We start from the raw sequence: 15,587 nt of genomic DNA on the forward strand, positions 1-15,587 counted from the left end.
TCTTCATCTTCATTTTATTTCTATAATCCCACCTTCACCTCTGCTGGCCCAGAAGCATCAATACCCATTTCTCTAAAAGCATTAGGAGCTGTCTCCAACCTTCAGAAGAGCCTCCGTCTAGTGAGTCTGATGAGTCCACTCCCCACAGGTATGTGAATTAAGCAGGTCAACTGTGAGAACTGGCAGCAGGCTTGGCTGGGCACCGGGAGGAGAGGTGTCCACAGGGAAGGAGCTACTGCCACTACCAAGCAAAGTTCTGTCCAGCTAGAAATGGCCTACACTAAGACTATCACTTGGAGAAGGAAATGGCAACCTGCTCCAGTATCCTTGCCTGGGAAGTCCCATGGACAGAGGAGCCTGGTGGGCTACAGTCCATGGGGTTGCAAGAGTTGGACATGACTAAGTGACTAAATCACCACCCACCAGGACCATCACTATAGAAATCCTACCCATTTTCAAGGTCCATCTCACACTCTTTATATACATGGCTTCTCTGAGTCTTCATTGCTGTGCACGGGTTTCCTCTAATTGCGAGGAGCAAGCTTCTCATTGAAGTGATTTCTCTTATTGTGAAGCATGGACTCTAGGGTGCACAGGCTCAGGAGTTGTGGCACACGGGCTAAGTTGTCCCGAGGCATGTGCAATCTTCCCAGACTAGGAATCGAACCTGTGTCCTCTGTATTGACGGGCAGATTCTTAACCACTGGGCCATCAGGGAAGTCCCCACCTCACACTCTTGACCTTGACCATCTCAGCTGGAAGAGACGTCCATTGCAGTGCTGCTCTGTAAAACAGAAGAAGCATGTATCACTGACCACCAGTGGTGTATCATTGACTACCACTTATTTGTCAGAGTGATTTGGTTTCCCTCCTAAACAGTCAATTCCCTGAAGGCTAGAATTAAATCTCATGCAGCCTTGGACCCAAAACAGCACCCAGCCTAGTGCCTTGCACACAGGAGGTGCTCAATAAGTTATTGAGTTTTAAAACTAATGGCTTTTTTAGATTTCTGCAATATTCTAGATGTAATGGTCATAAAAAGCATATGTGAGAAAATCTCTACACCCTTGGAAATTAAATGAAACACTTAAAAATAATCCATTATTCAGAGAGGATGTCTCTAGGAAAATTAGAAAATATTTTGAACCAAATGAAAATGAAGATCTAACATATCAGAATTTATGGAACTTATAACAGTGCTTAGAGGGAAACTTATGGGATTAAATACTTAGAGTAGAAAAGAAGATTATCTAAGCTTATACCTTGAGAAACTAAAACAAGAAGAGCAAATCAATCTAAAGCAAGCAGAAGGAAGGAAATAACAAAATAAGACTAGATATCAGCAAAGAAAAAAAATAGAGAAAAACAGTGAAACCAAATGATCGTTCTCTGAAAAGATCAATAAAATTGATAAACATCTAACTTAAAAAGGAGAGAAGACACATAATTACAAGCATCAGGAATGTAAGAGAGATATCACTACAGACCCTGTAGACATTAAGGAATAAAGGAATTATTATGAACAACTCTACACACACAAATCTGACAATTTACCTGAAATGGGCCAATTTCTCAGAAACCACAACTATCAATTCAGTCATGATAAAACAGATAATCTGAACAGTCATATAATGATTAAAGACATTGAATTTATAGTTTTAAAACCAGTTGAAAAAGAAATCTTGGGACTTCCCTGTCAGCCCAGTGGTCAGGACTCTGTGCTTCCATTGCAGAGGGCACTGGTTCCATCCCTGGTTGGGGAGGAAGATCTCACATTCTGCATGGCAAGGCCAAAAAGAAAAAGAGAAAAGAAATTTCCAGACCCAGATGGCTTCCTGGCAAAGTCTAAGGCAAAAAGAAGAGGAAGAAACACTTCCCTACTTAAATTTAATGAGGACACCATTATTCTGATACTGAAACCAGACAAGGACTTTACAAAAAAAGAAAACTTGAGATCCATATCCCTCATGACCATATATGTAAAATTCTCAACAAAATATTAGCAACTTGAATCCAGAGATACAAAACAATAAGAGCATGACCAAATGTCCTTCAGTGAGTGGAAGAGGCAATGATAGTATTCTATATTCTCACTGTGGTGATGGGTGCACAAATCTATATATGTATTACAAGTCACAGAAATGTATACACACACACACACAAACTAGTCACTTTTACCATATGTTAATTTCTACAATAAAGTTTAAAAACGTGTGTGACGTGTGTATGCTTTGTGATGATAATAACTGATGTTTGTATTATACTTTATTTTATTTAATTTTTTATTGAACATTGTTGAAAATCAACAATGTTGATGGTTCTTTGAAAAGATCAATAAAATTGATAAATGTTGTGCCAATCTCCGCTGTACAACAAAGTGGCTCAGTTATACACATATAGACAATCTTTTTTTTAACATTCTTTTCCACTTATCTTTTGACAAAAAGTGCTTTCAAACACGTTTCACAAAATCCCCTCAACTACAATCATATGAGGCATGAATTACTGATCTCATTTTTACAGACAGGGCACCTGAGTCTCAGGTGAAATGTTCTCCTGTGTATTAAAGAGGAGAGTCAAGCTACAGGTCCAGACCCTCAGTGGAAGGTCCCATCAGCCCAGATTCCCACTAGCACCTCCTGGCTCTGTGCTTGTAGCCCTGGATGGGGACGGTGTGAATTCCTTGTCCTCTGGATAGAAAGTGAATCCAGGAGCAATGGCTGTGCGCAAGGGCAGTGGCTGCAGGGATTTCCCTGGAGAAGGAGTTGGGAGCTCACAGTGCAGAGAAGCTCTGGTCGCGCTCCTGGCTATAGCAGGTAACTCCATACAGCTGAGTTCAGTTCACTGGCAACAGAGGAGCTTTCCACTCTGAATGCCTGCTCTCCATGTGGTTTCTTTTCATCTCATGATTTTCTATTCTACAGTGAGGGAAAGGTATTCTACCATGTCCCAGGGAAGTAGTGGGAGGTGCGAGTGGAGGAGTGAGAATGAAGATTGCCAGAGTATTCCATCCTATTTTTTGTAATCCCCTGCAACTTTGTTAAACTCCTTCTCTGAGAGACCCTCTACTCTCCACCCCCACCCTCTTCCAAGAAGCACGTGAGTTAAAGGCAGAGGAGAGAGCAGGACCTGGGGAAGCACACCCACTGGTGTCCTGTTGATGGAGGTGGTCAAGGAGAGTGGGAGATGCGCCGGGAACACACTTATGAGAAACTGCTGATGAGCAACTTTATATATATATATAGTGTGGGCTATATATAACAATACATATATATATATATATATCTCCCCTTGTTCAATTCAACTAGTGTATTAGTATGTATCAAATATAGGCTTCCCAGGTGGCTCAGTGGGAAAGAATCCTCCTGCCAAGTAGGAGACATGGGTTCAATCTGTGGGTCAGGAAGATCCCCTAGAGAAGGAAATGGCAGCCCACTCCAGTATTCTTCCCTGGAGAATTTCATGGACAGAGGAGTCTAACAGGCTACAGTCCATAGGGTCTCAGAGAGTCAGACACAACTTAGTGAGTAGGCTCCTCCAGAGGATCTTCCCAAACTAGGGATCAAACCCCAGTCTCCTGCGTCTCCTGCATTGCAGGCAGATTCTTTACCCGCTGAGCCATCTAGGGAAGCCCAAACAACAATAATTTATCAAATATCTAGACAAGTATTTGATACCAAGCAATTGCTTATTTTCCTTCTTCATCAGAGAAATGGATCTTACTGGCCATTTTTAAAGGACTTAATTTTAAAATGGAATCACAGCTCAAGGTGCTGCAGGAACTTGTGCTAAAATGCGAGAACCCCTCAGGAAACTTTGGACAAGCAAGGGGCCAGTTTATTTCCTAGCGGTTGCCCTACTGGAATTATATTTTGCTGGAGTGATATTGTGCTTCAGGCTTGATTCTGGCTGCAGCGTCCTGAGGCTGACTCATTCCCTACCAGTCCAACCTCACGGGAATAAGTCTGGCATAGGGACTGCAGGGATGAGACATTTCTGCAAGGCACAGATGATGTAAAACTGAATCTGAGACTATGTTGGGAGGGAGCAGTGGGCTAAAGGAGAAGTTTGCAGGGTCTCCATATCCTGTGCTTGGTGAGCAGGGAGCATGGGCAAGCCACTTTTCACATACCAGCACGAGCAAATCATAGCAAAGGGGAAAGGATGACTTCATCTTGTTTTTTCCTGGGAGCGTGAGGCACGGGGACACGCTTTTTAGGGAAGCTAGTTGTGTAGCTCCTGTGCTTGAAACACAAATCCTAATAGCTGGAAGAAGCACAACCCTAGGAGGACATATTTTAAGGATGAGTAAGAAAGAATGTGGGCTTCCCTGGTGGCGCAGTGGTAAAGAACTCACCTGCCAATGCGGGAGACACAGGAGATGTGAGTTCAGTCCTGGGGTTGGAAAGATCCCCTGGAGAAGGAAATGACAACCCACTCCAGTATTCTTGTGGGGAAAATTCCATGGACAGAGGAACCTGGCAGACTACAGTCCATGGGGGTCACAAGAGTCAGACATGACTCAGCAACTAAACAACAAGAAAGAACCTAATTGCTCCCCAGGCAGCCCGAGGTTGTCCTGTGAACCCAGGACCCTTTCTTTCTCAAGAATCAAGAATAGTAGACTTGTAAATACTATTTTAAAAATCCCTATATCCAGAAGCTTTCTTCTTTGGGGGGCAGATGGCCTGCCTTAGTGTTCCCGAAACCAAGCCAGTACAAGGACCTAGAATAATTCTGAATTGATTTCAAGATCATGGGGTGCTTTATTTTAGTTTAGGAAGCAATTTCTCACATACTGTCTTCCGTGTGAGAAGACACATTATTTGGTTTTACAATTCTGTGAGGCAGGTTTTATGATCCCCTTTTGAGGAAACCAAGACTCAGAGAGATTAAGGAACTTGCTCAAAATCTCTCAACAACCCCGCGGTGAGGCAGGGATGAAATCCCAGGTTTACTCAGCACCTGGAGGAGGAAATGGCAGCCCACTCCAGGATTCTTGCCTGGGAAAATCCAAGGACAGAGGAGCCTGGTGGGCTATAGTCCACGGGGTCGCAAAGTCATGGCACAAAGTCGGACATGACTGAGCAAATAATCAGAGCACAGTATGGGAATTGTTCATGTCCCAGACAACAGAAAGAGTGTGGGGCCAAAGAACAAATGGTTGGGGAAAGGACACTGAGTTCGGCTGAAGCACAGGGGGGCACGTGGAGGTGGAATTAGGTTGGGCCGACATGAAGGGACGGACTTCCCTGGCAGCTCAGATGATAAAGACGCTGCCTGCAATGTAGGAGACCAGGTTCAATCCCTGGGTCAGGAAGATTCCCTGGAGAAAGCAATAGCAAACCACTCCAGTATTCTTGCCTGGACAATTCTATGGACACAGGAACCTGGTGGACTACAGTCCATGGGGTCGCAAAGAGTCAGACACAACTAAGAGAATAACACTCACCCTACATGAAGGGAACCCCAGGTGGCTGTGTTTGTTCACCTGGCCACAGGAAACCATTCAAGTGTCTGTAGTGGGGAGAGTGTTTGCTCAGAGCCAGGGGCTTAGGGCAGTGACCCAGTAGTGACACTTCCTATAGGTGGAGTGGAGAGTGACCGCAGAGGGACTGTTGAGGGCATGAGCGGAAGGGGTGAGAGCTCCCGTGACAGATGACGAGGGCTCGAACTGGGCAGAAGTTGAGACTATGCAGAAATGGAGCACTTCACATAAGACCAGCCTGTTCAAGTCTCAGCAACCAAAGGAATATGGCGGCTGAAGGACAGCAAGCCTGCAAAGATGGTTTGAGGCCCCCAGCTCCCAGGCCAGGAAGAGAAGAGGGGAAGTCAGAGGAGTTGGGCTGTGAAGAAAGGCAGAGGGGAGGGGTAATGTGTCTGCCTGGGGCATCTGAAGGTTGAGAGCCCAGTGGGATGTCTAGTGAAAATGTGCAGCTAACTGTCAGAATGTTAGAGATATGGGTGTGGCCGACAAGCCCTCTAATCACTGAGCCAAAAATAGAGCTGGGACAGAACAGAGCTGGGGGAGCCTTTGACAGCAGCCTGCAGGATTACGGACTACAGAGCGCTGGCCTTGATGGGGATCTTGGAGCCCACTCTTCCTAGGTTCAGAAGGGGCATCTGAAGCCTAGAAGGATTGGGTGACTTGCCCAAGGTCACACAGCCTATTTGCCCTCCCTAATTCTTCCAGGAGGTCAACGAACTTTTAGGTGACTGAAGTGTTCAAATTCAGCAGCCCCTAGCCTGCATCTCTTTAAGTGTTAAGCTGATTAGGATACTGTGTGTCCGTGCGTGCTTAGCTGCTCAGTCGTGTCCAACTCTTTGTGACCCCACGGACTGTGGCCTGCCAGGCTCCTCTGTCCATGGAATTTTCCAGGCAAGAATACAGGAATAGGTTGCCATTTCCTACTCCTGGGGTATCTGGATCTAGGGATCGAACTGGGGGCTCCCACATTGCAGGTGGATTCTTGACCATCTGAGCCACCAGGGAAGCCCACCTAGAGAATGAACTCTATTGGTAAACTTAGTTGCCACCCAGGTAAGAGCAAGCTCCTAAAAGAATCAGGTGCAGAATGGGTGGTGGCTTGGATTTTATCGGGCTTTTGTTTGTGGCATGCTTTGTCTCCTAAAGTCTTCTACAGCCAGCACCCCTTCCCCCCAGAGCCACAGCTATAGATGATCCACTTAGTATTCTGAGTCCTGGATTCATAACCTCTCACTGAGCAAATGTTTTTGGGAGATGAAGCGCAAGGAAGAAAACCACAATTTGTCCTAGACCCCCAATTCCTTTCTCCTTTACTGAAAGGATATTGCTCCAATTACAAACTCCAGGACTTTCAAGAAAAGCAAACGAAAGCCCAACCACATGGCAAAGGTCACCGGGCCTGTGGAGAGAGTGAATGATTAACTCCTGTGAAAGCCAGTTTTGAGGATTTTTTTAAAATAGTGTTCAAAGGTGCCACTTAGAAAAATTTAGCCCAGGGCAAATGCTAAGTAGGCCTCCCTCTCACATCATGCCATGTGCTCCACCCATCCCCCCTCCCTGAGGACTCTGACCCCTGCCCATGTGAGGAGTGTCCTATGTCCAGAGCAGAGGGTGTGGGTCCCTTCCCGCCAGGCTCCTTTCCCTTGGTTCCTGCAGGTTCACTCTGCTGCAGAGCCAGCAGGAGGGTCAAGGCTTCCACGTGGAACCCAGGTCCTAGGGTGCTTTGCCCCACGTGTCTGTCAGGTCACCTGCACTGTGAGAATTCCTTAGGCCAAGTGCAAACACATGTCCCTGTTCACCTCCAGTGGGGTGACCTTGGGGGAGTTCCTCTTCTCTCTCAGCTTCCAAATGCTCATCAGCAAAATGAGTTGATGATGCCTACCTACTTCAAAAGGTGGTTGTGGGGATTAAACGAGATAAAGCACTGTGTGCCATTGTTGTGCTTAGTCGTGTCCAACTCTTTGCGACCCCATGGACTGTAGCCCACCAGGCTCCTCTGTCCATGGGGATTCTCCAGGCAAGAATACTGGAGGGGGTTGCCAAACTCCTCCAGGGGATCTTCCCAACCCAGGTATTGAACCCAGGTCTCCAGCATTGCAGGCAGATTCTTTACCGTCTGAGTCACCAGGGAAGCCTGATAAAGCACCCCCCAAACACTGCCCCACACGAGGGACGGCTCAGCACATCTTGGCTTCCTTTCCGATCCTGGAAGTTTCCCCCACCCTCTCCTCAACCCTCCTACCAGGACGCCTCCGGCTTCTACTTTCCCCCTCTCCTTTTCCTTCAGGCATTATCTAACGAAAAGGGCTCCAGGGAGCGCGGCAGCTGTCTTCCCTCTGCCGAGGCCCCTCCAACTTCGCGGGGAAGGTGGCTAAGCGCCCTGCAGCGACATCCGATGGGTCTGCAGGAGCTGACGTCTGTCCTGGGGTGACCATGCCTCCCCTTGTGCAATAAACACTCCCCACTGCAAAGAAGAGCCCAGGGAGGACGCCCCGCCTTGAGGATGGGAACAGCCTTCCTGGGCACTGAGTGAGCTGTGGGTGCGGGGCCCAGGAGCGGCCGCTGGGAGCGGGTACTGCGCGCTCCCGACAGCCGGCGAGGGCGGAGCGGCGCCGAGGGCCGCAGTGTCCTGACCTGGCCCCCGCGGCTGGCTGGCTCCGCGCGGGCGGAATTTCCCCAGGGTCCGATCTGCTGCGGCCGGTCCGCGCGAGGGAGCCGCGGGCGCCCCCTGCTGCCCTAAACAGTGCAGCGCCACGGCCCCCGCACCGCAGATCCCCTCCTTTCTTTCCATCCCTCCCAGCCCAGCCTGCCGAGGACTCTACCAGGCCCGCCTTGCGCAGAGCCGGCTTCCACCCTCTTTCTTGCTCCTTCTCAGTCCTTCAAGAGACCGAGTCCTGGTTACCAAGGCCACCAGTCACTAACGGTAGCCCCTGGACACAGTCAAGGACAGGGAGCGGTCTTGATGCCCCTCGCATCTCACGCGGTGGGCAAAGAACATCCTGGAAGGAATCAGGAGAGGAAAAGAAAGAGCAAGAGGAGAGGAGGGGCCCGCTGAGCGGCTGTGATGATGGCGAGAAGCACAGAGTTCACCTCCCTGTGACCACCGCCCCCACCCCTGCCCCACGGCCACCACCAGCGTCCCCAGCTGTGCCTTTTGCTCCCAGGGCAGCCTGGCTTGCTTGGCTGGCTGGTCTCCCAGCCCTGAGAGGGCAGGCTGGGGCACCCTCTAGTGAGCACGCACTGTGTTGGGTGCTGGACCCAATACTCTTAGAGCCCTCTGTGCCCTGAAGAGCGAGGTGACATATCGCATGACCATGAGCGTTCCGCCCGAGGCTGTCCGGGCGTTTTTGTTCATGTACAACCACATTCTCTCTCACAGGAGCCCTCTCACTGGTCTTTTGCACCCGTGTTCAAGGGTGGGTCCTGACAGCACAGTCATCGATTACAAGGTCCAAGTACAGAAGACAGAAGTTCACAAAAGAAAGTCGCACAGCCAAAAATAAGCTGGTTGAATGAGCGGAAATGAATGACCTAGACTCGGAGACTTTCTGCCAAGCCCACTACTGTTCGTCCCCACGCTTGGCAGGAAGGGAGGGTGAGGGCCTTTCTGACATGCTTTGTTTAAACACAAAATGTATGTGTGTATGTGTGGCTTACAGTTCACAAAACGCATGTGTTGAATGCCGACTGAGGAGTAGCGTCTGCAATGAACACACACCCGGATCCCCACTGGCGGTGGCGGAGGCCGAGATGCCCTGACATGTGGGCCCGCCCCTCTGCAGCAGGAGTGAGCATCCTGGATTTGCTGTACCTCTGCTGTGCTACGCAGTGAGAGAGGAGCCAGGCCCTTCCTGGGAAAAAAAAAGGGGGGCTTTTGGAGCCAGAGGTAATTTCTCTTTCTGTAAAGCTATCTATGTGATTCTTCAACCCCTCAAAATGTTACTTTGTGGGGGGAAGAGCCTGACTGGAGAGTGAGAAGACTTGAGTTCAAGTCCAGGCCTTGCCAGGAAGTAGAGGATTCCTGCTGCTGCTGCTGCTAAGCCGCTTCAGTCGTGTCCAACTCTGTGCGACCCCGTGGACGGCAGCCCACCAGGCTCCTCTGTCCCTGGGATTCTCCAGGCAAGAATACTGGAGTGGGTTGCCATTTCCTTCTCCAATGCATGCATGCATGCTAAGTCGCTTCAGTCATGTCCAACTCTGTGCGACCCCATGGATGGCAGCCCACCAGGCTCCCCTGTCCACAGGAGTCTCCAGGCAAGAATACTGGAGTGGGTTGCCTATCATGGAGCAAAATCAATTCATTCCTTCATTCATTTAACCAGTATGCACTGAGTACTTGCTGTGCACCAGCATTGTTCTGGGTGCAGGAGATACAGCAGTGGGGGACCACCTCTGTGTTGGGGCGGAGTTTATACTCTAAGAGGGGACCAGGCAACCCCCTATGGGAGAGTGAAGCAGGGCAGACTGGACAGGGAGGAGTGGGCGGCGACCACAGGTAGGCAGGGGATTTCTGAGCAGAGGGGCGAACAGGTATAAAGGTCCCGGGGCAGGAAGGGACTTGTGTCTGAAACAACTCGAGAGAACAGGTGTCCTGTCCCTGGCACAGAATGAAGGGGAGCAGTAGTGGCCAAGGGCAGAGACAAGAGAGGCAGATCACGTGGGCCTTGTGAGCTGTGAACCAGAGTTTCAAGTTTTTCCTAAGAGTGAAAGAAAGCTGTTGGGAGGATTAGAGCAGGGGAAACACATGGTTTGAAGGGCACATGAATAAGACCACTGTGGCTCTTGTGTGGAGGAGACTCTGGTGGGATAGCGTGGTGTGGCAAGAGCGGATGGAAGGGACAAGTTAGGAAATCCCTGCAGAGTTTAGAAAGGAGAGGAGGATGAACTGGCCCAAGGGTGGGGCAGCTTCGGGGGGGGTGTGTGGGAGTCATACTTGAACTACATTTAGGAAGTAGACTGAAAAGGATCTGCTGGTGGATTGAAGGTATTGGGTGATTGAAAGAGGCTCCAAGGGTGACTCCTGGATTTCTGGCTGAAGCAAATAGTCAAATAATGATTCTACTTACTGAGGTGAGGGTAGGGTTGAGAGGAGAACTTGAGAATTCCATTTGGGACATAATAAATTTGAGCACATAACTTTTCCTCCTCTCTTTTGGCCTCTGTCTTCTCAACTGTAAAGTGAAGGGGATGCCCCCTCCATCCCCAGGATCTCTCTATGGTCATTAGGGTTATTTTTCTTAATTCTTCCTCATTCTCATGTATTTTAGACCCACTAGTATATTTTTAATTCAGAGAAAAGAAGTGATAAGAAGATAGAACATGTCAAGACTGGGGTGAAGAGGAGATGGAGACCAATGATACTATTTTATGTAAAGAAGTTAGGGAAGGTCTTCAGGCAGAGGATAAGATTCTAATTCTTTGGAGGGCGAGAAAGAGATAGAGAACAAAAGCAAGTCTCGGTGTCCCACAAGGGGTCCCACCCATTGCTGATGTTTTGACAACCAGGAAAGGGGAATCAGGGTGGAGGGTGAGGGGAGTGAACCAGAGCAGAGTGCATAGATGAGGAAGAATCAGCAAGTGTGACTGGCCACAGTCTGACTTAGACTTCATTTTCTGTATTTCTTTGGTTTGCTCTTGAGAACTCTCAAGGGCTCCTGAAAGGAAAAGCACTTTAGACTTTCAATTACAAACCACCTCAAAGTTTGTGATTTGAGCCAAAACAGTCATTCAACCTGTATGAAACTCAGTTTCCTCTCCTGGAAATGTGAAGACCTCTACTTTATGAGCTAGAATATTCTGTGATTCTATGGCTTTTAAGGCAATAAACACATCCAAATGCATGTCAAAGTCCAAGAAACAACTGAATGGTTAATTTTTTTTTGGTAAGTTTTGCATTTTCATTCAACACAGTATTTATTGGGCACTTACTATGTGCCCAGGGTTGTAAAGATAACAACCTTAAGAATGCAGATCAAAAGTCCTTTCCTTATGGAGCTTTCAATCTGGTGGAAGATAGATAGATATGGTAGTACCCATTGAAATAAAGCAGAGAAGGAGGGTAGAACATGTCAAGATTGGAGTGAAGAGGAGATGGAGACCAGTGATACTATTTTATGTAAAGAAATTAGGGAAGGTCTTCAGGCAGAGGAAACAGCAAGGACAAAAGTCCTGACGTGAAGTCACGATGAGAGTGTTCCAGGAAAAACAGGGAAGGCAGCTGTATGACTGGAGATGAATGTTAGAAAAGGGAAAAGGAGGAGGAGATAGATTCAGGGAGGTAGGGGCTCCAGACTATCCAGGGCCTTTGGATTTTTGTGTGAGTGAGATGGGAAGTGACTGGAAGATTGAGTGCTGAGGACTGACACAGAAGAATAGAGTATCCACTTGAGGAATTTTCTATAAGAACGATGTGATTCTTCCTGAGCCTAGCCCAGGTGCTCACCTTTGGGTGTAAAGGCAACACTTGTTAGGTCAGAGCAGCCTGTGAAACATCAGGTGGAGGTGGTCTGTAGGAATTCTCTGCAGTTCACAAAGAAGGCTTGACCGGAGCGATGCACTTGGACACCCTGGGGTGATGGATGGTATTTGGAGCTACAGGAGTGGTCAAGTTGCCTGGGTTGAATGTGTAAAGTCTGAAGAAGAAGACGGCCCAGGACTGAGCCCTCGAAGGAGGGATGACAACATTTAAGGGTGGACAGAGGAGGGGTCAGAAAGGAGAGTGGGAAGGAGCAGGGGGAGAAGAGAGACAAGGGCGTCACAGGAACCCAGAGGAGAGTGGGGCGAGGAGGAGAGCTGACTGTGCTGAATGTTTCCCAGAGGCTGTACAGGATGGGAACTGAGAAGTGGCATTTGATTTGTCATGCAGGGTCAAGCAGAAGCCACATCTGGGTCGATGTTTTAATTTTCAGCTCCCTTGGGTTGGGCTAACTGGCCAATAGCATAGCAGATTAGGTGTTCTAGATGACCCCTCCCCTCAACTGAAGGAGCTCAAATGCTGGGTTAACCTTTACAAGTGTCTCCCTGAGATAGAATGAAAGCAATAAATCCATAGACCCCCAAAATGAAGTAGAACTAGGAACCCTGGCAGGTGAGTGAACAAATCTCACTTTTACCCTGAGGGTTTGCTGATCCCTAGAGATCTGGACCTTTCATTGGCAGCTGTGCAATTGTAGGGCCTGCCCAAGATGGGAAGTCTAATAGTCTTCTCCTGCATGAATCCAGAGCTCAGAAGGCTATTTCCTCAGAATAAAGGTGAACAAGAAATAAATCTGCCATGAAGAAGGCAACGAGCTTGCCTTAACCTTGGCTCTGAGTGGAGGGAAATGAATCCTCCCAGGATTGTGACCATAAGCTAGCCTCAAATATTTCTGTCTGAATTCATCCATCTGTTGGCCTTGAAAAATCTCAAGCATTTAAATTTAATTTAAATGGACTTGGGTTGGTAGTACTCTCAGATAACTGGAAGAATTAAAAAGAAATCCTTTCTGGGTACTCCAAACAACTTCAGTCCAGACCTCAAACAATTTTCACAGGTAAAGTTTAAAGATAAAATACACAGTTTACCTTAAAAATTTACAAAACACACAAAGAAATAAGCTCTATGTCTGGTAATCAGTTAAAAAAAAAAAGCAAACAACCAAAGGTTTCAGATATTTGAATTTCAGATGTAGAATATAAAACAATTATGTTTAGTACACTTAAATGAATAGAAAAGAAGCTTAAAAACATGAGCAAGAATAAGAGATTTTAAAGAATGAACAGGCAGGCTTGAGAAATAACCAAAAAGGCCTAAATGAAAACTGAAAATGAGAACTATAACACTAAAAATTTAAGTGGGTGGGTTAAAATTAGATTAGATGCAGCTGAAGAAAGAATTAGTTAACTAGATAACAGACTCAAAGAAATTATTGAGAATGCAGGTTTGAGTGATAAAAAGATGAAATTTATAAAAGAATATGAAAGTCTAGAGGGTAAAATGGTAAACTCTATTATGCATTTAAACTGGATTTCCCTTTCAAATGGAATCTAGAGAGAATGGGAAGGAGGCAACTAGCATTTAGTATTAAATGCTGATAATTTTTCAGAAATACTGGAAATAATTCCTCAGATTCAGGAAGTTTAACAAATCCAAACAAAAAGCAAGATGGGCAGTGGAAGGGACGGGAAGAGAGAGGGAGAGAGAAAAGAAGGAGGAAGAGGAAGAGGCGGAGGGGGTGGGGGAGGGGGTGGGAGAGGAGAAGAAATTCAAAGCAGCCAGAGAGAAAAAGCAAAGTAACACCAAATAGTCTAGTGATTGTCTTGTAAACAGAAACACTGACGCCAGAGAAGAGAGTGGAAAATATCTTCAATGTGCTGCGAAAAACTGTGAGATCCTATAACAAAACACTCAGAAAAACTACCTTTCAAGAATGAAGGCAAATAAGGACAGTTTCAGACAAGCAAAAACAGAAAGCTTACTCTTGTGGACTCTCACTATAGCGCATGCCAGAGCATATCATCCAGGCAGAACGAAAGTGATCCTGAATAGGAAGTTTGAAATTCAAGGAGTAGCAAGTACAGATAGTGATAAATATGTCAGTAGAATATAAAATGATAATTATTACTTATATTATTTATAAAATATATTATAAAACTATAATATAGTAAGATGTGGTACAATATAAATATATGAAAGTATATTGTATTTATAAATAATAATAAAATATCCATTTTACATGTGTGTGAATGTGTGTGGAGGGGGGCACGGTGGCAAACAGGCTAGAATCAAAATCCTGCCTCAGAGCAGCAGGTACCAGGGAAGGGGGACTGGAAGGAGCCAAGTCTTCTAGATTCCTTCTTAAGAGAGGAGAGGAAAGGTGTTGGCCAACATTTGACTATAGAGTTTAGTCTTTATGTATAGATTTGGTAACCATTAAAAGGACAGAGATAGGGTATGAGCCTTTTAAAGTGATAAGGGGGGAAAGGAATGAAAAAAGTATTAATTTTTTAAAGGCAAGAAGGTAGTGTGGGAGGCAGGGCAAGAAATGGGTCAAATATACAGAAAGAAAGAAAGGAACAAGAGCTAATTACATCCACATACATTATTCAACAGAAAAGACGTAAATGGACTAAGCATTAGAGTTACAGATCTCAACTGTCAGATAGAATTTTTTAGAAAATCAGCCATTTACAGGAGATAGTTATTAACCACACCAGTAACAAAAACATAACCAGGGAACACAATGTATTTTTGAAAATATTACTTTTTTAAAAATTCTAAGCACCTCATGAGTCAAAGCAGAAATCATGGTAGAAATTGATAAGTAAATAGAACTGAAAGATGAAAATACAATATACCAAAAGAGATACAAATAGAGTAAAATTTGCTGCTGCTGCTGCTGCTGCTGCTAAGTCGCTTCAGTCGTGTCCAACTCTGTGCGACCCCATAGACGGCAGCCCACCAGGCTCCCCCATCCCTGGGATTTTCCAGGCAAGAACACTGGAGTGGGTTGCCATTTCCTTCTCCAATGCATGAAAGTGAAAAGTGAAAGTGAAGTCGCTCAGTCGTATCTGACTCTGTGCGACCCCATGGACTGCAGCCTACCAGGCTCCTCCGTCCATGGGATTTTCCAGGTAAGAGTACTGGAGTGGGGTGCCTAGAGTAAAAGTTAAAGGATGGGAAATTATGCACTAGGCAACAGGGAAACAAAATAAAGTGATGTCCCTCCATTAATATCAGACAGAATCAATGTTTAGGCAAGATATTTACAATAGTTTAAAAAATGATCCCTTTCCAATGACAGAATCTTGGATTAACTGGGAAGATGTAAAAATTCTAAATCTGTATGTTCCTAACAATATCATCTCGAAGTATATTAAATAAAAGTTTGACAGAATGATAAGGGGAAATGGAAAAATCCAACTCATAATGGGAGATTTTAAAACAACTCTCTCAGTAAATGTTGGAAAATGCAGCCAAAAGATAGTCTGTGATGCACAGAAAATTTGAGCAGTACGTGATCTAGGTGACATTTCTTGAACATTGCCTGTAAACTTGTACCCCTTCTTTGTATGACACAAAGTAATGAAGCGATGCTAGGCTAAAAAAACTGAACTTGAA

The sequence above is a fragment of the Cervus canadensis genome, chromosome 2 (genome assembly GCF_019320065.1).
Source record: "Cervus canadensis isolate Bull #8, Minnesota chromosome 2, ASM1932006v1, whole genome shotgun sequence".
Taxonomy (NCBI): domain Eukaryota; kingdom Metazoa; phylum Chordata; class Mammalia; order Artiodactyla; family Cervidae; genus Cervus; species Cervus canadensis.